A 25,957-nucleotide genomic window follows, 5' to 3' on the forward strand; every position below is an offset into this window, starting at 1 on the left:
ACCACTGGTAAAATGGGACAAATTAGATTTCACACCTTGGGCTCTTTAAATATACCAGCCAAACATGTTATTGCATTATTACTACAAATGTTCTTTACATGAAACAATCATTATAAATGATCTGAGATTAAAAAAATCACTGGTCCGAGAACTTGCATGTGGCCACTTGGCATGTTGATTTTCTCCTCTTGGTAGTAAGTCCTGCAGCTAAAACAATGAGTATAAAAACAAAAATGGTTGTAGGATCAAACTTGTAAGAACGAGGTAGTCGTGCGCTCGAGGACTGTCTTTATTGTATGAAACTTGTAGGTGCTCTTGAAGAAAAGGGTCAGAACATGGGAGGGGAACAAACGTCAGGCACTCGTGTGGAGCAGGAACAAAAGCACCTGAATTTAGTTAAAAAGCCTTTATTCAAAAAACATGGCTGCTGGCATTAAAACACAGACCGGTTTCGACCCTAAGGTGTTAAACACGGTACAAAAGTGTGAACAAGAATTAAGCAACTTGGCAGAAGATGTCGCCCAATCTGACAGTTGTAGGATGTTGCATTTTAGAAACTGTGTGACTTGTACTCAAAAATATTTTCACATTACACTTTGCTTTTTATGGGAAAAGGGTTGGAGTGAATACATTCAGGTAAAAAATGAAGCTAGCATTGGATGTTTTCCTAAAGTGAAACCAGCTTTTTTTGGCTACTCGGTGCCATAAAATCATGACTTATGCTATTCTGTGATCCACCCTGTAGTATTACAGACATTTTTAGTATTTTTGACACTTAAAAAATATTAAAGATTATGCAGTGCCACAGTAGTCCAGAATTAGCCATCATTGTTACACACACGCATTTCTGCTTCAGAAAATATGGCACCAGGGAAACAGGCAGCAATAGAACAGAGAAATCATGGCAGGAAATTTGGACGCTCCTTTTAAATGAATAGTTAGGTTACATTAATACTTCAAGGAATTAATAACTAAAATGGTATACTGATTTACATCACTCTCATTTTACCTCACCAGCTGTCCCATATTACTTGATCATGTCACTGGACTGAGGCAGGGGTATTTGATGTGTTTGAAGGTCCAACGTTTCTAAAGTTTTTTTCATTTGGCAACATATTTTCTTTATAGAAGTAACACTTGAGGTAGTCTTCAAAATTTTAGGTGGTTTTCTTAGTAATCTACAAAAGAGTGTCCCAAATTACCCGACTGTCATTGCCAGTGTGGGGGGTAGGGCGTTACAGTAATATATTACTTTTCAGCAGTAACAAAGTCATATAACGTGTTCTTTTATTCACACTGATCCACTTCTGCAGTGCGCCACCAGGAAAAACATCCCCCTGAAGGTTGTTGTGTCTTGTCATGTCATTCCTTCTATGCTACATTATTAAAGGGTGGCAGTGATCGGGTGCGTTATCATGTCCAGTGTGTTTCCATTCACATACCTACAACTTATCCTTTTGCTTCCCAAGGCTGCCTGAAAGCAGCGGGGATAAGAGGCTGACCTCTGGTATGTTTTATCCTTCTCCCGGTGATCAACAAATGTGGGTGATGTTGATATATGTTGAATGTTTTTTCTTGTTCGCATTCCGTACAACTGCAGAGCAACATCAGCACATCATTCCTTTCCTAAGCGTAACTGTTTCTCTGGTGCTGCTGTAGCTGAGCGGCACACCGGGAACTGGCATTGTGCTCGTCATAGTGACTTGATCGCACGCCATTTTGTTAGCTGTGCTGAACTCAATGTTTGTTTACTGTGTTTCATATCATAGGCCACAAATGTTTATCCATATCTATAATTATCAGAATTTGATCCTCTGCCTGACCCTCCTCACCCTGCTTGTCTCTGCAATTTAATTGTTCTCTATCGTTATGTTTTTGTTCATGTAAGCAGGGGAAAGTGGTAACCACTGTATGTGAATGCACTACTGAGTCAGACCTGCAGCACTGGATTTAAAATGATCTGTAATAAACTAGAGCTTCTGTGCTTTGATTACCTGCTGTGAAACAACCCGACCCTCATCCATTTAAAATGCCTTTTCCGTCAGAGGCCATTTTGGTGAAAGTAACGCAAAAGTACTGTAATAAGTAACTTATTACTCTACACAGAGAGTAATATTGTAAAGTAACAATATTTTCAAATGAAGCTAATAAGTGATATGTAATTTATTACATTTTAAGAGTGTCAAAATATAGGTTATACTATGTATCAGTTGTAGTTATAACCCATCTACCCATTCCTTTATCACTTGTTGCGTTCAGTGTCCTTGGGGCCTTGAAGCCTATCCCATCATGCACTGGGTGACAACCACCCTGGACAGGTCACTAGTCCATCACAGCGCTAACACATATAGACAGACAGACACATTCACACCTACAGGCACTTCAGAGTCTCCACTTCACCTATCCTGCTTGTCTTTACACTGTGGGAGGAAGCTGAAGCACGACTTGATGCAGCCATAGGGGAATAAAAAAAAATTAAAAAAATCCACCTATGTGTCTGGAGTTTACATGTTCTCCCCCAGGATAAAACACACACTTCTCTGCATGCATTACATATATTTTTTCTATATTTCTAGATGTATATTTGTAGATTTTTTTTTTTTTATCTCAGCTCCATGGAATTTGAAGTTCTGCACACTGAGCACACAGAGTACATTGTCTCTCTCTGTCTCTCCCCTGCATGTCTGCAGCTCCACTGCACCTTAAATCCTCCAGCTTTTTCACTCTCTTTCCTCGAAGCACCTATCTCCTTCTCCCCTCGCTCCCCTGAGAACCACTATCTGTCTCCCTCTATCCCGGAGCCTTTCTCTAACTCCGTCTCATTCTCTACTCTCATCACTAAATAATTCCTTACAGAGGGAAATCTAATCAAATCTGAGTGAGAGTGAGAAAAGCAGAGGTGGGAAGAAATTGTGTGTGTGAATCAGACTTGGAGAGGGGGGCTAAAAAAAGACAGAATCAGAAAGCAACATTGGCAGTGTGTGAGGGGGTAGTAGAGTGAGAGAATTGCAAGTGCATTAGCAGTCAGAGCACTTAGTGTGAGGAATCCATTCATTATTCATTAGCTAATTCACCATGTATAGTAATTAAAATCAGGGCCTGCTCCAAAATGGAAAGAGCTATGATAGACTGGTTTTCTGTGTACAATATTTAAGAAGGCTGTTTTTCAGTAGTCGTGTGCCGGGGTTTTATAAATCGTGTTTACCTGTTCAAAGGGTGCAACTTGCTGTCAGGACACTTCAAGTGCACTAAATACATACGGTGACATATTTCCGACACGAGAATAAACCCAAAATAGACATATGCAAATGTGCAACATGACCTATAAAAAACAAATTAATACATATGTATTATACAGTATACATGCTAAGTAAGATCAAAAATGCCAACATTTAATAATCAAAGCAGTAAATTATTTTCATTGCATTTGATTTATAAATGCAGACAGTGTGCATACAAACTTTACAATGCACAAATATATGTCATGCCCCATTTAAATAATCAAACAGGCGTGTTTGATCCTGAAAACGCTACGAGACCAAAATAATGTCATGTCAATTAATAGCAAACTGAAATAGGGCGTGCTGATCATCCCTCTGTTCAGTCTGTGGGGGGAAAAGAGAGGTGCTTGTTTGAGCTATATTTGAACAACAAAGTTTCTTGTTTTGGCCTTGTTCTGACAGCAGTGGTAAAAGGTTGGAGTCTAAATAATCCTGTGTGTGTGTGTGTGTGTGTGTGTATGTGTGTGTGTGTGATGTGCCTGTTTATTCCAACCAATAGACTAATTGTCTCTCTGGCAGGTGGTTCAGATCAATGGATATAACCTCCAGCTTCTTTTTTTTAATTATCTGTTGACTACAGTTAAAAATCTTCCTCTGGGTTTGTGTGTGCATGTGTGTATTTCTTTGTGTGTGTGCACAAGTGTGTGTGTGTGTGTGTGAGTCAGATATTATTCAGGCTCCTCATTTATGAAACAAGACTGATGGTGTGTATGAGAATCAATCCAGAGGCCTACCAGAATACAGATGTACTCTGCACATAAAGACACTAAAACCCTGCGAGCCATCTGCACATATGTATGTTCATCTTTAAGTGATTCATCTTTTAAGACAAGAGCAGTGTGCAATTACATCGGTAACAGCCTCTCAAAACCTAATGTAACTATTAATTGGCAACGTCTATTGTTTTCTATTGACAGTTTCTACCACAGAGCAGTGATTCAACGTATATCCAGGTCATGAAAACTTTAACATTTGCTGTGCAAGCACTCGGTGTCTCCGAGGTCTTACACACGAAAACTCTTGTTCAGCATAGAAAATGATGCTTCTGCTTTTCTTGGAGCCGCAGCTTGTTTGGAATAAACAGAGGAATACCTGGGCGGTTAGCATGAGCGGCGACAGCCACGTGACTACACAAACCCGAGAACAGGAAGCCACCTGCAGACAGTCAGATTACACAGAATGTAAGGGAAAGGAAACATAAATTGCTAAACATGGAAATAACACTCTGCCAGCCAAAAGTGGAGTGAAGATTGGTATTGCCTTCCAAAGATGAAAAGCACTTAAGGATAAAGGGGGACAATGATGAACAAAACAGATTTGTCCCTTTTTTTGGACAAAGAAAGCAATGATCATTTATCACCAAAGCTGCTGCCAAAATAATACAAAAAAAAGAAAAATCTCATCACATTTGGAAACACAAAGTGTCTCCTAAACAGCAGTGAGTGACTGCTGTGTCAACAGAAAGGTGTATTTCACAGCCTCTTTTGCCCATTAGGCTTCCATATCCGACAAAGCGTACAAACAACTCCTTTTTAGGAACAGGTAACAGCAGTTTGTGCATCGCAGCATCATGTGGATCTACATCATGGACCGTTTACCATGACATTGATGTCAGGTGTCACATCTTTCCCAACTCTTGAACAGTTTCCAACCTTATCGCCTCAACTCCTCGACCTGAAGTGCTGCATAGAAACAGTTTTATTGGCTTCTTCCCGAGGCCTGTGTGTGTGTGTGTGTGTGTGTGCTTGTTGTGCACATGCACTAAAATGGGCAATTCTGTTCTTTACAAATTGTTGTGGAGCGAAGATCGGACTGTCAGACAGAGCATCTTCATCTTGTGTCTGATGACGTGATAATAGAGAAGGTCAAGACAGAATCAAACAGGAGGATCTCTGCTGGCGAGCTTGTTACAAATCTAACTATCAGAGCCTTTTAGTCCCATGACACAGCATTTCCAATGAGTTGTGGATTAAAAACCCAAGTGTCATTGCTGTTCATTGCTGTTCATTGCTCTTCTGTTGCTCTACATGTTATTCATGTTTCAATATTTTTACCAAGGAAAAAAGTTGCATATTATGTGGTTTAATAGCCACTTAAATTCAAGCCAACCAACTAAGTTCCTAATAGTATGTGAGCATGGACAACAACTGCTTTAAAACCTTCAAACAAAGAAAGATTAAATCCAAATAAATTATGGAAATTGACAGACTTGTTTCTCTTTCACCAGCCTTTTGGTCTTGATCTACGCCGTATGTTACCAGCCAGGGGATGGTGGACGCTGTGATACCTGCCAAGCACCTGACAGCAGAGGACCACTGTTCAAGACCAACAAAAGAAGGTGTGTTTTAATGAGAGTTTGGGACATGCCCAGCCATGTTTGTAGCAACTATATCGGGTATTTTAAGAACAGTTTGGGACATGTCTAGCTGTGTTTGTAGCAACAAAAGCGGGTATTTTTTAAGAATAGTTTTTGATATTTCCAGACGTGTTTGTAGCAACCATACTGGGTATTTTTTAAGGACAGTTTGGGACATGTCCAGCTGTGTATGTAGCAACAAAAGCAGCTGTTTGTAAAGAGACTTTTGGCCATTGCAAGCTGTGTTTGTAGCAACCATATCAGGCATTTCTTAAGTATAGTTTGGGACATTTCTATTCATGCTTGTTATGACAATATCAGGTATTTTTTAAGAAAAGATTAGTACATTTCTAGCCGTGTTTGTCGCAACCATATCAGATATTTTTTAAGTATAGTTTTGGACATTTCCAGTCATGCTTGTAGTGACTATACCAGGTAGTTTAGGACATTTCTAGCCGTTTTTGTCGCAACTATATCAGGTATTTTTTTAAGTATAGTTTGGGACATTTCTAGTCATGCTTGTTATGACAATATCAGGTATATTTTAAGAAAAGATTAGGACATTTCTAGCCATGTTTGTTGCAACCATATCAGATATTTTTTAAGTATAGTTTGGGACATTTCCAGTCATGTTTGTAGCGACTAAACTAGTAATTGTAAGCCAAAACATGATGTGTCCTAACCCTAACCAACTGGTTTTTGAGCCTAACCCTAACCACATGTTAACCACAGTGTTGCCACATCATAAAATTTGAAAATATAAACGTAACGTTTCAACATATTTTACATATTAAACAAATGTAACATATCCCTGGTTTGAAGACACGTAGAAATTGTTTTGGACATTTCCAGTCATGCTTGTAGTGACCATATCAAGTATTTTTAAAGAATAGTTTGAGACATTTCTGGTCATGCTTGCAGTAACCATACTGCACCTAAACCTAACCACATGTTAACTACAGGGTTGTCACAACATTGAATTGAAAATATAAATGCAAAGTTTCAACATACCCAACAAATGCAACTTACAAATGCAACATATCCATGGTTTGTAGAAACGTACAGTGCCAACATTTATTCTGTAGATTGATGTGCTAGGATACGGATAATATGCTGGCTTCTTCACCATGTACTAGACATGGACCAATAGTTTAGTTAATGCACTGATAAACTGATTTATGGAGATTGCTGAGTAGCAGACACGTGTTGAGCCCTTGCTTTGTCTAATTTAAACCATTTTATTTTTTTAAATGTAATGTATGGAACTAGGCCTTTACCAATTGCATATAATGAATGGAATCCTGTGCGGCTGTAAGTAATTTTAAAGCTAGCATCTAGTAGCCATAGCTGGCTCTGCATTTAAGGGCACACAAATATGTTTCTAGGGGAAAAAGTAGCAAAAATGCAGAATTTAAAAAATAATCTGTCTCCCCAAAGACTGTCATGAATGATTATTTCCATTATCAGTTGATTATTTATTTATTTATTTATGAATAATTATTTAGTTGATAAAGTGTCTGAAATTTTGAAAAAATGCCATCACAATTTTTCTGTTTTGTCCAACAAACTCCACAAAACTAAAATGTTTATTTTACAATTATGAAACAGAAAAAGCAACAAAATCCTCACATTTGAGTAGCTAGAAGAAGGAAATGTTGGAATGGAAGGCATTTTTCCTTCAAAAAAATAATTACTATTTAATTATCAAATTAGTTGCGAATCAGTTTCTGTTGACTGACAAATCATTTCAGCTCCTACTGGCACCTCTTAATAAAGAATTACAGCTCTAGACTTGATAATTAAACCTTTATTTTTACATGGAACATTTCATGTGTACATAGTGTGCACTGTGTTTCTTGCATGTGACAGCGCTCACTCTGCAAAAGAGGAGGAACAAATTATTTATCGAGCATTTTATATCAAAAGCCAACCATTGTTCCGTTTTGTAGCAGTTCATGTTGCATATTCACAGATGCTTTTACCCTTCATATTCATTTTATTCGGAGTGAATTGTTTCTTCAATTAACATATCCGGTCTTGTGACACGATTTTAAGTGGATGAAAGCGACTGGCGGATGAGTGAATGGAAGATGGAGGGAAAGCGACAGATGTTGGCTGAAGTCACTGTTGCTCCTCTCTCTCTGCCCTGGTGTAAAACTGGGTGTTCATCCCCTGAATACAGATGGCATTACACAAGCAATCCTCTAAACGGCTGAGACATGCTAACATGCTGCTGTCTGGAATGGCCTGCGTCTATCTCCAGTGCAAAGCCAAACACCTTTGTTAATCTCACAGCCAATGAGCCTCAGTTTAGGAAAGGGTTCAGAAGACATTTCATATTACCTTTTACCTGCATTTAGTTTTCCAGTAAATGCCTTGCATTGGTTTTTCTATCTCCTGTGATGTCAGTGAGAAGAGGGGACAAGCAGTAACTTATGTAGAAAATTGGAGCAACTCTTTGAAGCTGGCTGACGGTAGTCTCCACTGAAGAATCAATGCGTAATGGAAAATATTGCTTGAATGCACAATCATCTTAATAAAATTGAATTTTGGTGTGGCGCCTCTCCTCTGGTCCCCTCCCTCGTGCCTTGGTGGTAGATTGGCCTGAACTTATGACAATTAACCTTGAACACTGTGGGGGAAAGTAAAGGAAGGAGCCCACACGATTTTCAATAATTAAATTATCCCTCCTGTTGCACATCTCGAAGTCCACAGCCACATTCTCTGCCTCCCCATTCACTGATAGATCAGGCCTTTGTTGTGCAAATTCCTATTCAGTGTATCTTACCTCACCGTTCAGACGGTGTTACTCCACAGACAGCTGCACATTGATATGCCGCTGCTTTATCATTAGTACGTTTGACATGCTAAGTGAAGTGTTATCCATTGTTTCACAAGGCAAAGGCAACTGTAGGGACAACCTATGTGTTGCTATGATTACGTCTGTGCAACTTGACATTTACAATCAGGTCCTAATTGGTTAAATGCTCATTAGATGTTGATGGAAACATGTGACACCTGTCAAAACACCTGTGACCTGGAAAACACAGACACACACATGTCAGAATAAATAGAATGAACGTTTGACTATATGGAATGTATCTTAGATACATGGAATGAAAGTTTGAATGTATGCAGGGTTCCCACAGTCATGGAAAACCTGGAAAAGTAATGGAATTTCACAATCACATTTTCCAGGCCAAGGAAAGTCGTGGAATAACTTATACTTATTGAAAGTTTGGAAAAATAATGGAATTTGTTGTATCTAATAAAATTGTTACACTAAACCCTGTATATAGAAATACAGTTTGAATATATAGAATAAAAGTTTGAATATATGGAATGAAATTTTGAATGAATGGAATGAACCTTGAATATGTGGATTGAAATTTTGAATGTATGGAATAAAAGTTTGAACTTATAGAATGATATTTTGAATATATATGAAATTAAAATTTGAATGTATGGAATAAAACTTGAATATATATGGACTGAAAGAGAAGATACAGCGTGAAAGTTTCAATGTTTAGAATTAAAGTTTGAATATATAGAATGGAAAGTTTGAATATATAGAATGATATTTCGAATATATATGACATTAAAGTTTGAATGTATGGAATAAAACTTGAATATATGGACTGAAAGAGAAGATACAGGGTTAAAGTTTGAATGTATAGAATGATATTTTGAATATATATGACATTAAAGTTTGAATGTATGGAATAAAACTTGAATATATGGACTGAAAGAGAAGATACAGGGTTAAAGTTTCAATGTATAGAATGAAAGTTTGAATATATACAAAGCTTCCACAGTCATGGAAAACCTGGAAAAGTCACGGACTTTCACAGTGACATTTTCCAGGACTTGAAAAGTCATGGAATTAGTAAAAATCATTGATAGCTTTGGAAAGCATTTTGTTGTATGTAATAAAATTGTTACAGTAATCTTCCGTGGATAACCTTCAACGTTACGTAACATCGCAGCAAATTTGTTTTCTGATTTAAACGTAATTTAGCTCTAATATGTGTTGATGTGTGACGTTTGTTAACCATCACGTTCGTTTCTTTGCTTTCTCCCTGCGTTCTGACTCTCATTTATGCCAGCTAGCTGAAATTACAATATCGGGGAAGTAGGGCAAGAAAAAAAATTATTATGGTTCCTTGAAATGTCATGGAAAAGTCCTGAAATTTTGTCCGTGAAACTGTGAGGAAACCCTTTATATAGAGATACAGTTTGAATATATGGAATGACAGTCAGAATATATGGGGTTGAACTTGGGAATATAAAGCCCAGTTCAGACTGATGATTCGCGACGAGACGACACCATTTTAGAATGTTGCAGAGAAAAGTTGCAGTAATGTGAGCTGGCCATCTGAGCTTGACTCAAGCTGGCTGATGGTGTTGCATGCAACTCCGCTGGTCAAATCGCCGGTGGTTGGTTTAGGAAGTTAGGCTGGTCACCTGTTTGAACAGCCAACTGGCTTGTAGTGAAGTCTGCTGATCAAGTTAAAATGACCTCAGATAGCGTGTTTGCTTGCTGCAGCAGATGATTCGTCCCCGCGGAGCCCTCTGTTTCTGTACTCATGGTGTGCCAGTGTTGGACAGTGGGTCGCTGCTGCTGCTGGCTGTATGTGCTGATGCCCCCTCCACACATCCATTCTCATTGACTGATTAATTGATGCTGCTTACTGGTGTATTTATTATGAATACAGTCCATCTGATGCTCGTTTTGTTTGTTTTTCACCATGTCATCACTACAACAAATGCAGCTGTAGCCAGTATCTCACTATCACTATCCTCATTCATATTTTAAGAAGCTACAAATTATATTCAGCCACAAAACAAGCCTGAAAAGCTGCAAATCAGAACGGAAGTACAGAGAGTTGTTGCATACAGATGATACACCGTCTCATCTAGTTGCATTGGTGTGCACTGGCAGGTTTTGAGAATGGTGCATTGCAAGTAGTTTCCTGTTTCAACTAGTCTCGTTGCAAATCTTTAGACTGAACTGGGCTTAAAATGAAACTTGAGAATACGGAATGAAATCTGGCCTCATCAAGGTGCTGGCGCCATCATGTGTTTTCCGATAAGGAAATTTTTTGCACCTTTCCTTTCATATTAACTTAATTTAACTTCTAGTTCTTTTGATCAGAATTACACATGTATTGCACACGCCAGCAGGTAGCAGAGTGAGCAGCCTTTGGCACATTACTGCACATCACATAAAGAATACTATTTGTAGTTGGTAGTCTGAGCTGGTGGAAGTGTGAGCCTGATGAGCTATACTGACAGTTTGTATGTTTAGCTGAAGGTTTTTTATACCACTTATACTGTTGTACTCTGACTGGCATAATAACTGCAAAAGTGTGAAAGAAAATCAATTTAGCTTCAGTTCCATGTACATGTTGTATATGTATGAATTAGAATTAAAAAAAAACCAAACTAATTTGCCATTGAGAACAACAGAGTCAGTGCTCAAATCTACAGTAGCTATACAAAATCAGATAACATATTGCAGTCTGAGTTTTTGCTGCAAGATTTAAGTCTGAAAAACACCTGCTGAGATCGAACCACATATAAGACAGATCCCCACAGGAGAGAAAAGACTGGAGCACACTTGAGTCGTGCAAAGAGACTAACTTCAACATCTTTTTTATCAAAATGTGTCAAAATAGTCAAAGGCAACGAGCAATGTCAGTACTCAACTCAAGATCCTTTGTGAGGGGGACAAATGACATCATTGTATGGCCACAAGTGGAATTTGAGTTGTTGTAGTTCAACAAGAATAACACAGTAGAGACTCTTCCCCAGAGAAATGATCCAGCTGCTTGCCTCGTGTTAATTTCTGGAGAATCTCCAATATATAAACTTTTCTAAACATCACATCAACATTTTAAGAGGCTACACTTAATACATCAACATGTCAAATTCACGTTTAATCAGCATTCCACGTCCTCTGCTGCTCTCAACTCGTTTTCGGGTTGTAGCTACAGGTTGTGGATTCAGAATCAATAAAAATTGATCAAAACCTGACCTCACTCTTAAAAGTCCCGAACTCTGTGAACCACTATTTTACCGCAGATTTGGAGTGAAGTGAAACTTTAAAAATCTCAGTGCTGAAATTTCACCTTTGATTCATCTTAGAAGGAACCTGCACCTGTTTTCAAAATTCATACATATTATTCCTGTGGTCTGAGACAGTACAGAAGGATCATTTGCCATGAGCAAGTCTCTCCCAAATCCAAAAGCTAGAGTGGTAAAACTCAAATTTGTGATGCCATCAAGTATCAGTGAATCTGCAAAGATGTTATAGATGACACTGAGGGCACCCAGGGGAATGTTCTGAGTATAGGCTGAATCACTGATGTCATGCTAACAACCAAAATCACTTCCAGGCAGACAACGGGCAATAGATTTAAATTGCAGATATGTGAAACTTGTTACTTCCTGTTGTCATATTCAGCTGTAACTATAGTGTCTAAAGACATACAATTTAACATCGGTAGTCACATCTATTGGACCTTTCTGCTGTGCTTTTTTTATGTACTGTGTTGCTTTGCAAACATCTTTAAGACACCAAATCTATTGTTACCCAACAGCGATATTTAACTGCCAATCAGTGTAACTGCTAGATTTGGGTAAATTTAAGTTGTGCAACCCGTTCACATTCTGACATTGTCAAAAACCACCTGACACCAAAAGCCACCTTTCGCAGCAGTATGATACACCACCGGGTGGTGTCAGTTAACATGGCTGGATGGAACATTTCAAGGTGTTATAATGCGCCAGTTGGCCAAACAGCTCCTGCCGTGGCAGTATGATATGGGGATGGGTGGCGTCAGCTCATAATGCGGCTGGACGGCATTTGTCACCGTGGTATATGTGGCTGGACAGTGTTGCTGCCGGTAATGAAATAATACAAGGAGCAGGAAAGTCTGTATAGGGCAGGAGGGAGGGGTGGGTGGATTGCTCCAACAACACTGGTGTTTGCTTTTGTTAGAACCAAATCATGCTGTTTTCTTCTAAACCTAACCAGGTGCTTTTTGTTGCCTAAACCTGATACACCGCTGGGTGGTGATCAGTTGGTAACATGGCCGGATGGAACCTTTCACGGTGTTATGATATGGTGCCAGTCGGCCGTACAGCATCTGCCGCAGCAGTATAATATGGGAACAGGCGGCGTCAGCCTATAATGTGGCTGGATGGCACCTGTTGTGGTGGTGTGATATGTGGCTGGACAATGTCAGGTTGAACCGCTGCCAGTAATTAAGTAATATAGAAGCAGGAAAGTCTGTGTAGGGCAGGAGGGAGGGGTGGTGGATTGGTCCAACAAACCCTGGACTTTCACCCTGGTATCCAGTGTTTGCTTCCCTTAGAGCCAAATCATGATGGTTTCTTCTCAACCTAACCACGTGCTTTTGTTGCCTAAACCTCACTATGTGCTTTTGTTGACATCCCCGCATTCGTAGCTCTGTTCCGTAACATCAACAGCAGACACAGAGGGATACTTAGCGCATAATATTTGTAGTGGCCCATCAGGTGAATGAGGTCTCCAACCTAACCTTGGGTAATATGTTGTTAGTAATGAGATATGAAAGCATCAAACATGCATCTCAGTTTAATGAGATGTATACACTTTTAAATTACATTGTGAAAAAAAGAAAGCATTCAACATGTTGCTGCCATATGTTGAATGAATCTTATCAATTACATACCAGTGTCCTTTTATTCAACAGTGCATGAAAGGCTGTGGAAAAGACGTAACCATTTTCTCTTAATATGTCAGCTGTTACTCGCCCCTGTTTGCTCAGCACCATTAAATTATACTAGACATAGCAGTTTTCTACCTGGAAGTTTAAGTAAACAGACATCGTGACTTGGTCAATACATGTACATTTTCTGTTTCATGACTGAGAACACTATGAAAGAACAAAGCTCATTTGGGTATAAAAAGGAAAACAAACATTTTGTAGATCCACAAAATCAGGCTCCCATTCATTGTCTATGGAGCAGCTCCAGACTGTATACCCTATGCCATAACAAGTTTGAGACTTCTCTTGTTTCTGGCTTTGAGAGAGAGTAGCTCATGTTCACAAATATTGACTGAACTTTTCCTGGCCACGGAAATAACATATTGGAAATTCAACTTTGGTGGTGTTTCCCTTTCAATAATTTAGGCCAGTAGCCAGTCAGGAACCAGTGCAACCTGCAGTTCAGAGTTAGTGCCTCGGTTGGGAGAAAAGGCAAGAGTATTTGTAGCATATTGGCTGAAGAGGAAACCTGAACACAGGGACAACATGCAAACAAAAAACAGTAAGGTCAGGGCTCAAGGTTGGATCCCAGGACCTTGTTGCAGTGAGGTGACAGTGGGGCCTTTTTTCCACCACAGACTGATCCAGAACCTGATTCTGGTGGATAATTTCAGAGCTCTAGCATGCTGCAGCTTTGTTTTTTAAATTTGAAAATCATAAGCAGGGTGCAATGAGAGCCCAGTGAGTGGCATGTTCATTCATTCAGGTTTAGAAGTGTGTTTGCTTAGTCAGGTGTAGGAAGGTTTCATGTTCATGTCTGAGTGAAGCACAGGGCTGCCAATCATTCAATGAACAACCCACTTGACAAAACACTTGTCTCAAGCTAATGCCTATTGATCACCATGAGTGAGGCAAAATTGTGGGCCATGCTGGCATGGATCCACTCTGAGGAAAACAAACCATTACAGTACAACAACAACACACACAAAAAAGCAGTTGAAGTGGCTGACTCAAAGTCTAAACCCAGCAAACACTCCTATTGGTGCAGTTACTTCCTGTAGGGCTTGTATGCAGGTTTGACAAGGAGAATCTTGAGGAATTGAAAAGATGGATGATGCATGTGGGAGCATAGGGTCTGTTTTAGGGATGTACTGATTCATCCGCCATCAGTTGATATTTGCCTTGTTGACTGCCATCAGGTTTTCAGCAAATAAGATGGCATTCACCGATAGCAATGGCCGATGGTTTTCTGTTGTGTCATATCAATTTTGCACAGGCTAAAAAGCAGTGCTCGAGACAAATGGCATCATGTCGTCCTGGGATATAATAGAAAATGTGTTTGGAGCAAACAGCGATCTTCCTTGAGATGCCTTTGGGACCTAGCAGCAGCCTCTGGGACTGAAAAAGAAGCCAACACCAGTTCTTTGAATGGACGCTTGAGGCTGGCTCTAGAAAACAGTCAGTCCCCATGGACACCCATGTTTAAATGCCCAACTTTACAGCAGAAATACACGTTTACAGCCTGGTAAAAAAAAAAAAACGATTAGGCACTCTATAGCTAATTTTCTTGTTCATGAAAATGCTACGAGTGGTGATTTTTTGGTAACTTACCCATTTACATTTTTATTAAGGCTTACAGTTACATATAATTAAGGGCGTGTCGCTTTGAGTGACAGGCTGTGTGCTTATAGTATCCTTGGCTTCTCAGTCAGATCCACCCCTCGCTCCTCTGCAACGCCAGCCTCTCACCCAAATATGGTCACTTCTGGCTCCAAAAAACCAAGATGGTGAAGTGCTGAACTCGAGGCTTCATATTGGGAATCCACCAACCAATGAGTGACGCCAAGGTAGCCAGGTTTATTATTTCTACAGTCCTTGTTTGGGACAAATGAATGAAGTAAACTCACCATCGGCTTGTAAGGGGACGCACCCTATTGTTTCCCCAATGATGCTACATTGTGAACAACAAATTTGTGTTGTCATTGGCAGATGCTAGATGACGTTAGCTGTTCGCAGCCAGAGGCCAAGACTAACTGCTGATGAAGGTTGCACTGAGTTACATCATGATATATCCAAGCCAAGAGTATATGGCTTAAAATTTAAGGAAAAGTATTCATTTACAAACAGGAAATTAGGTGTAATTATACTTAAAGGCTTGTTTGAAGTCTCAGGAAGAGTGTTGACGCTAACAGCTTTCTGCAGTTCAAACCAAATGTGACTGCTGTAGCTGTATGAAGTGGTGGACAAACTGGGGACAAACCTTCTGATATACTGATATTTGACTTTACCTGATTCTTGTGTAATATTCAAGAAAGAAATGTGGATGTTTTTTTGATAAATGATGAAATAAAAAAGCTCTAGGTTGGGCCCATTGCTTTGGCAACCTAATTGCCAGGGACAGTGTTGGCATTGTATGCCTCTGTAAACCACAGACAGTCAGCAAAGGTAAATTCGCCCAGTGGTTGCCCAGTTCATAATGTGTTCAAATGTAATCTTGTAAAATGTAGTTTTTGTTGAGAAACTTGAATAAATGAAGTTGTTTGAAGGAGAAATTTGTTGTTAATGGGGAAATTATGAAATATTTATTCCAAAAAGGCTTTTGAGGCTGTTATTTAAAAAATGTTGTTTTTTTTTTCATGTGAATTCATGTTATTTTAAAGGCTGTTTCATAAATGTGTATGATTGAATTTGTGCTCATTCAAAGGCAGTTTAATGAAGGACTGAAGAGCTTTATTTCTTAATAATGAATATTTCTTTGTTACCCTGACACAAATAGGGAACAGCAAAAACTAAAGAATCAGCTACCAGCCAAATTGTTGGTATCAACCTAGCATTTCATAATCGATACATCCCTCGTCTGTTCAAACATATTTCAGCCACACAGTCATTGAATTGTTTTTGTGACCTTCAGTTTAGGGATCAGCTCCAGAACAGATAAGACTCGCTGTGGTGTTAAACACTCTGATCACCTAATGTGTTATAAGTCCTCACCATTACAGTAATTGTCCGACCTCACTGTAATCAGAAAAAACAATACCATACATTCCCATTTGGCTAATGTAAATGAAGAGCTTTTTTATCAAATGGGATTGTTAATTTTCAACCCTGAGCAGACTGTGTTTATTACGGCTGACATTGACAGGATTCTATAGGTCGTTTTTTGGGGATACATTGGATGTACAATTTTTCTTTCTATTCTGTTGACCTCATGGAATATTTCTTCAGCTGTGATACTATTTGCACTGTGTCTAATATGATTTCACTGTTATTGCTGTCTCTCCACCCATGTCTACGCTTTAAAAAAACCATGGCAGGTTTGAAGGTTAACAAGGTTTTCTTTCATCCTACACACTGTTTACACACGCGCGCACACACTTTGTCCTCTCACACACACACACACACACACACACACACACACACACGCACACACACACAGAGTCAGTTACACATGTACAGGTGTCTCATGGGGCCTCCTTGCAGCGCTGCACTTTCCTCTGGATATGCTCAAACAGAATATACGAGCTGGAGGGCTTGGGAGAGGGCCAGGCTCGTCTCCTCGATTTTGGGTCATAAACGCGGCCTCTGCCCAAGGACTGCAGGGCCTTTTTAAAACAGGGCTCAGCTTGATTGGACACACTTCTGTTGCTCCGTCCCGACTGCTAGCAAGCCAGCTGATCAGAGAGGCAGAACAAAGCCGGTCTCTTACAAGCCGGTCGGCTCTCAACCTCTGGTACAGTAAACAGGATATTTAAAAAAAAAAAGACTGTCTTTCCTTCACCACTGCCTGCAGATGGTGGAAACTGCTGTAAGGACAGCAGCCCAAATTGTTTACAAAAAAATTGTCTGGGATATATTTAGCCTCAGCAGCTCATTTCAACAGGGAACATGGCATCAGGATCAGTGACGGAAGGAAACAACATTTAAATTTGTGCATTGGGCCAGGAAAAGGTGGACGACTTTTAAGTGAAAGTTAGGTTTATGAGTCCCTATATGCATTCTGCATACGGCCTTGCTCACACTGGTGTTTTGAACGTCTAATTTGTTCATGAATAATACAACATGAACCATTTGGCTCATGAATATGAAATAGATGGAACCACAGGCTCTCCCCATAATCAACAGTCGACACACACAGTCCGTCGTCAGCTCTCTAGCTCTGCAGCAGCATTTCCTCTGATGCATTTAGCCAATCACAGCTGATCATAGCCTTAGCAGAATGTTAGTGTTGGTACAAACTGTCCGTGAATAATGTGTGAATACAGCGTCTTTCGTCGCCAAGGATATTTCATGAGCGTTCTCCCTCTCCTTCTGCCTCGCTTTTTCACCCTCTCTCATCTCCATGCACAGACAAACGGTATTTACATCGCAACAGCCCTAATTCCCTCGAACACCAACTTTCCCTAACATGGAGAAAAAAAATATGATTGTAATGTTTTATTTACTGCTGTTGGATAAACAGTGTGCTCACTGTAGAAACAACAGGGAAACATGATGCGGAGCCGAACAGCAAATGCACCAACAATCTCTGCCCATCCGTTTACCCCGCCTTAAGCCGCATGGCTCTGCTCCAACATGGCCATATGCCCCTTAGCCTAGCTGCTCTACACTATATTAAATGACTCATGATACAGAGTCTACATGTCATCACTACCCAAGAATGAGAAAACACGACTGGGGGATACTAGTGGGCAATCAAGTGAGAAGAGGTATGAGTGCATGTCTAGTTCAAGTCATAGTGTGATTTGACGTTTCAATAGCACAACAATAATATAAGGAGCTGCATCACTGTCATTATTAATAGATTTGTTGACCATTTTGGTGATAAATTAATCATTGATATTGTTTAAAAAATATCAGAGAATTGTGATTTGTCAGTTTCCAATCATATATGACAATGTAATAAACCCTCACATTCAAGAAGGTGAAACCAGAGTGATTGGCATTTGTGCTTGAAACAGGACTGAAAATGATTAAGTATTCAAAATTTCTGTTGATGACTGAATAATTGTTTTAACACGAATCACTTGTTTTTTACAATGAAATGACACATGAAGTTTTGATTCCAGCTGAAAAAAATATACATGAAATTAATCAAAATTTTGATAATCAGGTAATCTCTGAGTAATGTTTTTTTTTTTTTTTTTTACAACCTGGTCTCACTCCCAAATCATCAAATACTGACGCTTGGACAGTGGCCATCAGTGTCAGACACAGACGCACAGAGGCACCCTTTAGCGGTGGTATAAGATGCACCGGGCATCAGCATTCTGGGCAACAACTGTAGTATAAAGAGTGAGAAAGTCTGCGTAAGGTGGGTAGGTGGGGCAGTGGATGGGTCAAACAAACTTTGGACTGTCACCTGGGAGACCGACTTTTGCGTCCTGGGTGAAACCAAAAGTCAATCAAGTTATTTTAATAATAAGTATCGTCACGGTCACTACCTGGAGCTCGCATAAACGAAACCTGAGTTTGTTGAAGGTGGCAGTGCTGTTTGGGTTGAGAAAGCCTGTGACTTTATCTTATCTATCTCCTTTAACTTTAGTTTATATTGGAGTTATGATATGTAGAATGTGAAATAGAGTATAGTGAATGTGCTAGGAAAGGTACTATCGGCACGGTCACTACCTGGAGCTTGTATGTACGGAGCCTGGGTTTGTTGAAGGTGGCAGTGCTGTTTGGGCTGAGAAAGCCATTTGTAAGTAAGGTAAAGGAGGTTGTTGGGTCGGTGCATGGAGCAGTGAGAGCTGGCATTAGGGGAGTGTCTCTGGGACGCCAGATATCACTGTTTAGCCCCCTGGAGGTGTTGTGGGACCAACTAGACGAAACACTGTATAGTTAAGCCTTGCCATAGTAGCTTATCATAGGGCTTAGGAGGTTATTCACTGAGCGCTGATCCTTTCTCTAGAGCACAAATTTCTTGTGTTTATTTGAACATAACAAAGTAGTGTTCTAGTATGTTTAGCATGCTACTCTAGTGATGTATGTCATGTGATCTGACATTACAGTAGTGACAGTAGTGACTTATTTAAAGCCAAACTAGGATGTCTTTTTTTTTTTTTTTTTTAAATCTAACCACTTGCTTTTAAACCTCAGGAAGTAAACCTAAAACCAAAGATTTTTTACCTTCTTTCCAGGTTTATTTTGTGAAGAGACTGTATGCAAGCAGTAACTGTACATTTCCTGTGAAAGTGGAAGGTTGTTTTGAAAAATCATAAGCATGAAGGGACACGCCATGGCTGAGTGTTCAAAACTGACGCTTGAAGGGTGCCTACTGCATCATATTTTGACGTTCAGGGCCACTGAACTCTATTTGACAAGTTGGGAGTGAGTATGTGTTGAAATGCCAAACATTTTATGATTTCAGTTTCTTAATGTGAGGACTGGATGGTTTTCTTTGTCTTATTTGATTGTAAACGGAAAATCTTTGGGTTTTTGGACTGTTAGGACATCACTTATGGCTTTAGAAAATTAGACTGTATCCTCTGCCTACAAATTGATAATGAAAATAATTGTTGGTTGCAGTCCTTGTGATATGATCTAACACATTATGAAAACATCCTATTGATATTTTACATGTTTTAGTTCATTTGAGAAGGTACATGCTCCTCTTTGGGTCAGGATAAAGCCTCTCCCTTTCAAAAGCTTTTTCAAAAGCCATTATATTGACAAAATACATGGCCATCAAGCTGAAAACAAGGCTCTTTTCTTTTCAGTGCCTGAAGTTTCCAAGAGCTTGCTTTCACCTACACTAGGTTTGAATTTGACGCATGTAATGGCAGAATACTTATATGGGTTTCTTTAGTGTAGGCTGGACCTCTGCTGTGAAGTTGTGGTTTGAAGCAACATGAGCATGTGCTGTGCAAACTTGTTGGTGGGCGGCATACAATATAGATTCATCGTGCTGCACATGTAAGCTGCCTGTAGTCTCTGCAGTGTAAAGATTTTATTCTTTTTCTCTGCCCTCTGTGGGTCTCTAATTAGCATTGTGAGTCAAACCACAGAAACTTGAGGGGAGATGTACATTTTTTTAGCGTTGCTGGTGGCATGGGTGATCATCTAACTTTTCAGCTACATTTTTGAAATCCACATGAACCATTTTTCACATCGACATAAATTAGATCCACAGCACAGTGCTTATTTAAAAAGATAATATGTCATTTTTAAAGCTGGTTTGCCTGTTACTGCCTTTATTTCCTTCTTCCAAAACAGTGGTAAAGAACACCAGGAGAAAATGCCAGGAGCTGAGTTTTCATTAAAATGAAATCATGACTGGTGTGTTAACTGTATGCCAAATTAATCCGAGCGCACAAGGCCACATTGCTTCCTAAGTTACCATGTGACTGGTTGATGACAAGCAATGTAGCATTTAAACGGCGTTTTTTTAAACAGAGTGCGGCACAGTGCTCACTCCACATTAAACACACTGGGGCTACATTACATCACTCTGTGCAAACCTAACAGAAAACAGTGTGGACGAAACAGCATTACAGTTTTTTTTTTTAACCAAATATTCTCTGGTCTGGCGTCAGTGGTGACCCCCCAGTGGGAGGATGACTCCCCCTGGCGAAAATAATTAGAGGCATTCATTTATGATTTTAAGAGGCTGTGTCACACTCATTTTTTAAGATACGCAAAGGCAGTTTTGTGAAACAAGACAGTCTAAGGCATGCATTGGTACCAACCATGTAGGCAAAGCTTGGCCGGATGGAAGCTGAATAACACTCCAAAGCTAGGCTAAATTTTGTCGAGAGACCAAATGGTGTGGCCAATTTCAAAGAGGTCCCTTGAGCTCTTACCTCATGATATGTGAATGAAAATGGGTTCTATATGTACTCACAAGTCTCCCCTAAAGTTGAGTGCATTTGTCCCCAGTAAATGTTTTGTTTCTTATCCTTTCACACCCACCCTGTTTGGTTCAGTTCAATCAAACTCAAGTTTGTTAGCCCCCTAAGTGCTGCCATTTGGGTAGGTGTGAACACAGCAACTCAGGTGAGCACCAAAACAACCGAACTGAGACCTTCTTGAAGAGGTGGTCTCAGTCCGGTTACAAACGAACTCTGGTGCGGTTGGTTTGTGGTGAGAAGGTGTTCCGACCTGGATGTGAACCAACTGCAGTCACATGACACATTGTTTGGGTTAAACATGAGCATGTTACAGTCCTGGAGGAATATTAATGTGGACCTCCTCCTGTACTGCCTTAATATGCACATTCAGCACATCCAATGCATCAAAACATTGTTTTCTAGTTGGAGCCGCGCCTCGTTTTCAAACTGTATGGTTTGACTAAAATGAACAATGACAGCAATATAGTCCACGATGAGCAGCGCTAAAATCAACCTGCGTAGTTGTCCCTCCATTGTGACATTAGAAAGTGTCACATTTATCTTGCAAGTGTACTCTTCTTCAACGTTTGCTTTACTTCCTGGATTTTTCCCACATGGAAATTCTGACCAATCAAGAGCAGCTTTCTCACACAAGGCATTTGATCTGGTCTGCTTGTAAATGCTTCCGTGAGAGCGTGATCCAACTCTAGGCAATTATACAACTTTGTAACAAAATTAGTCCCTGATTCAGACCAAAGCAAGACAACTCTAGGTCTGAAAGCAGCCTTACAATCAATGCACTCCTTCAAATTAAAGCTTTATATTGGTCTTTTTAAAGAAAAGGACAACCAGCCTATTTACGGGACAATGAATCACCAAAGACATGTATGTACAGATTCATGACACATTAAAACAGGATTGTTGTGGAATTGAAAATGCTAACTTTACTGATTTAGTCCATGCACATCTGTTAGTAAGTAACTTTAACTGTAAAATAAGAAACCAAAGTATATCCGTATGCGATTCCTTAACACTCATATTGCCATAGTTTTCAACTAGCCTATAAACTTCAACAGTATAATTTAATGTAGTTTTGGTGTGCCACCCCCAGATTTTCAGTCGCCACATCTGGTCACCACAGTGAAATATTTCTGGGGGTGCCACTGCATCAGCACATTAGTTAGTCTTTCACTATTGAGCCTGTCTGTGACCAGTACTGACAACATAATTGTAACTTCACCTGTCTTCCATCTGCTCCTCTCTGTGCATTTGTGGAGGGGCCAAGCGCCACCCTCTGTGAAACACGAAAGCAAAGGATATTAATGATAATGGGAAATTTTAGCAGCGGTGCTCATGATTCTGCAGCAGCATGCTGCTGGATATAGGGGAAACACTGACTTTGTGTATCCTTCTTTAATTTGCCGAACACTGTATTTTATGACCAAATAGCCCACCTGCAAATCTTCAAACCCATCAGCCTCAGCTCTGCTGTGTTTAGTGCTAATTAGCAAATGTTGCCATGTTAACACACTAAACTTTAATGTTGAGCATAGTAAGCATTGTGCCTGCTAAACATCAGCATGTGCATTGTCATTATGAGCATGTTGGAATGCTGACTTTAGCATTTAGTACAAAGCACCACTGTGCCTATAAGTACAGCCTCACAGAGCTGCTAGCAGGGCTGTAGACTCTAAATCTTGTTAGTGTTCAAATGTTCAAAATGACTACAATGTATCCACTGAGACTCTTTGCATTGGTATAAACTCTTTCAAACCCATTATATAAACATAACAACACATGGCCTTCAAGCTACAAACAAGACTCTTTTCCCTTCACTGTCTGAAAAAGTTGACATTTAAGAGATACAAAGTTTTCACCGAAAAGCAAGGTCAGATTTTATTCTTAGAATCGGGTATAATGACACGGTTCTTTGTCTGACCTGCCTTGTACTCTTGTTCTTACTCTTGTCAGTGAGGAAATAAAAGTGAATAAAAGACTGTTTCTGTACCCTGAGTGGACTTAGAAACAATCTGTGTATTTCTGTATCCAGGACAGTGACGCATCCTTATCCAATCAGATGACAGGACCTGCCAATTAAAAACTCAGCACCACAAGAGTTCGGTAGGTTAGTCAAACAGTGCTGCTGTGCCTAATAATATTAACTGGCCCTTACTAAGGTGTAAATGAGATAAAGACTTGTGACTCCCCCTCAGTTTGTGTCTGTATTCCCTGCCTGGATAATTAAAGTCCAAGCAGCAGGTGCTAGTTAGACAAGCTTGCAAAATTTAACTTCAGCTGTGTATTATGAACGACATGGAAATACACATTGCTTACTGAGCTTCAGGTGTAACAAATAATTAAGTGAGAAGTTTTTGATGATTAAAGAGCTTAAAAACGAGGGCTGAAACTAACGATTTTTATTACTGTTGATTAATCTGCCAATTTCTGACTTAATTAACTAATTAATTGTTGTAGTTAATGACAAAAAATGGTGAAAAGGTGATGTTTTAAACAAATATGCATATTTAGGATCCTATAAACACATTTCAAGGAGCAGATTCTCGTGAATTTTTGGCAGTTTTGACCTAAAAATGACTTAAACGATTAATCAATTATCAAAAACTCTCATTTTTAAAGATTTTTTTTATGGCCTCTTGCCTTTCCTGGATAGGACAGTGAAAAATGACAGGAAAGAGCGATGAGACTGGGGATGACATGCAGTAAAGGGCCCTGACTTGATATCAAACCCAGCCCATTGAGGGCGTATCTCCAGGTGAGATACTGGGGTGCCCCACAAATTCTTTAGTCATTGATTAAGAACCCAACTTGTATAAAGCATTGAGCCATGCACATAGTTTTGATAAACGGTATGTGCTGAGCTCCGGGGATGTCTGAGATTTCTGTAGCCACTCAGTTAAATGGAGATTAATGGAATTTTCTTTTTAGGTTTTGAAGCATTGAAAAATAGATTAGAAAAAACACTCAGCAGCAGTATGCCTCTCTAGAAAAATGATCCTTTTAGTCTGGAAAACCTACAGATCTGTCATGTTTCTGTTCTGCTAATAATATCTGTAAAGTTTCAGTCTAATTATAGTATAATTTATGGCATATTTTTAGCATGTAATGTGCATACTTTAGTCACTGCTCAGACAGCATTTGTCAGAAAATTATTTTAATGGAAAATGTATTAAATAACTAAATTGTGTTTAATTAGGTCTTTCACAATCCTGATCCTGTGAATCAGCTGATCCAGACATTTAGTAACTGTGATGAATTCAATACAAGGCATCAGACTGGACTTAGGTCTTCCTATGTCCCGCCCCTATTTCCTCTGTGGTCCAATGAAAATTGAGGAAGCTTGGTCCTGGGTCAACTTTACCCTCTCCTATTATAGTTCGATATGATAGTTGTGTCCTAGGCTTGTCTTTGTTGAAAAGAAAACCACATTTTGAAGATAGTTAAAAGATGTTGTACATGTACATTGTATGTAGTCACATTTTAAGTTAGGTAACGTTAGCAAAATGTTAGCTAACTAGCTAGCAAGCATATAGGTACCTCAGGAGGAGTTGGCCTAATGTCAGGTCAGCAACGTTGGCCAGGTTTGCCTCCTCCTTATTTCTGTGGTAACATTAAAGTGATTTGGAAAAGGACCGATAGGTGGGTTGCTGACGTATTTTTAAATGACAGAAATTATCTTTTGACAGATGTCCCTTTGTAGGCTGTATACTATCTCTGTAAGGCTATGTGCCGCACCAAAGTAACTAATGTAACTCACGGTAAAGAGAGACTAATGTTAGGTCAAAACTATGGTCTCTAGTCAGTAACTAATACTTTACTGATCCCCAGAGGGTGAAAGGGGACACATACCCGGCTGATAGTCTTGTCAACCTCGACTTAACCCTTTTCCATTGAGAACAGAATAACTTAGCCTCAATTACCATCATTTTGCTCAGGTAATATGGTATATTGTGAATACATCCTTCCATCAGTTCCATCACATTGTTCCATTCAGAACGTTACAGAGAAAAGTTGCAGTGGCGTGAACTGGCCAGTCTGAGCTCGACTCAGGCCGGCTGATTGTGTCACCTGCAACTCCACAGCATGTTCGCCCGCTGCAGCAGGTGCTCTGTCTCCGCCGAGTGTGTGCCGGTGTCGGACGGTGGGTCGCTACTGCTGCTCCTTGTATGTGCTTATGCCCCCCTACACACACATATTCTCACTGACGAACTAATTGGCACTGCTTACTTATATTATTGTGCCATATTGATTATGAATACAGTCCATCTGATGCTTGTTTTGTTTCTGTTTTTCGTTGTTTCATCACTACTATAAATGCACCTGTAGCCAGTATCTCACTATCACTAACCTGATTCATATTTAAAGAATCTACAAAATATATTCAGCCACAAAATAAGTCTGAAAAGCTGGAAATCAGAACGGAAGTACAGAGTTGTTGCATAGAGATGATACAGCGTCTCATTTGGTTGCATTGGTGTGAACTGTCATGGTTTAGAAAGTTGCAGAACGACGCATTGCAAGTAGTTGCCTGTTTCAACTCGTCTCTTTGCAAATCTTTGGTCTGGACTGAGCTTAGTAAACACTGTTGCATCCGGCTAAATGGAACCGGTGTCGCCATGTTTCTTTTCATCAAGCTTGTCTGACCTAGCAACAGTAACCAAGGAGGGTGGGACTTTGAATCGGTTAATTAGCTGCAAAAAGATGTGATTGGGACATCCCTGTGTC

At 39.7% G+C, this 25,957-nt stretch overlaps 1 protein-coding gene and 1 long non-coding RNA gene across 2 annotated transcripts in view; one reads left to right on the top strand and one right to left on the bottom strand.

Annotated features, from left to right (window-relative positions):
• lrrc4cb (leucine rich repeat containing 4C, genome duplicate b) overlaps positions 1-25,957 on the bottom strand; it is a 62,249-nt gene that overhangs the window by 25,899 nt on the left and 10,393 nt on the right. The gene's annotated exons all lie outside the window — the stretch shown is intronic.
• Positions 5,548-25,957, top strand: part of LOC126391574 (uncharacterized) — an 86,519-nt gene continuing 66,109 nt past the window's right edge. The window contains exon 1 of the long non-coding RNA XR_007570099.1: positions 5,548-5,619. This is a non-coding gene — a long non-coding RNA (uncharacterized LOC126391574). The remainder of the gene's footprint in view (positions 5,620-25,957) is intronic.

This window comes from Epinephelus moara, chromosome 1 (assembly GCF_006386435.1).
Source record: "Epinephelus moara isolate mb chromosome 1, YSFRI_EMoa_1.0, whole genome shotgun sequence".
Lineage (NCBI taxonomy): Eukaryota > Metazoa > Chordata > Actinopteri > Perciformes > Serranidae > Epinephelus > Epinephelus moara.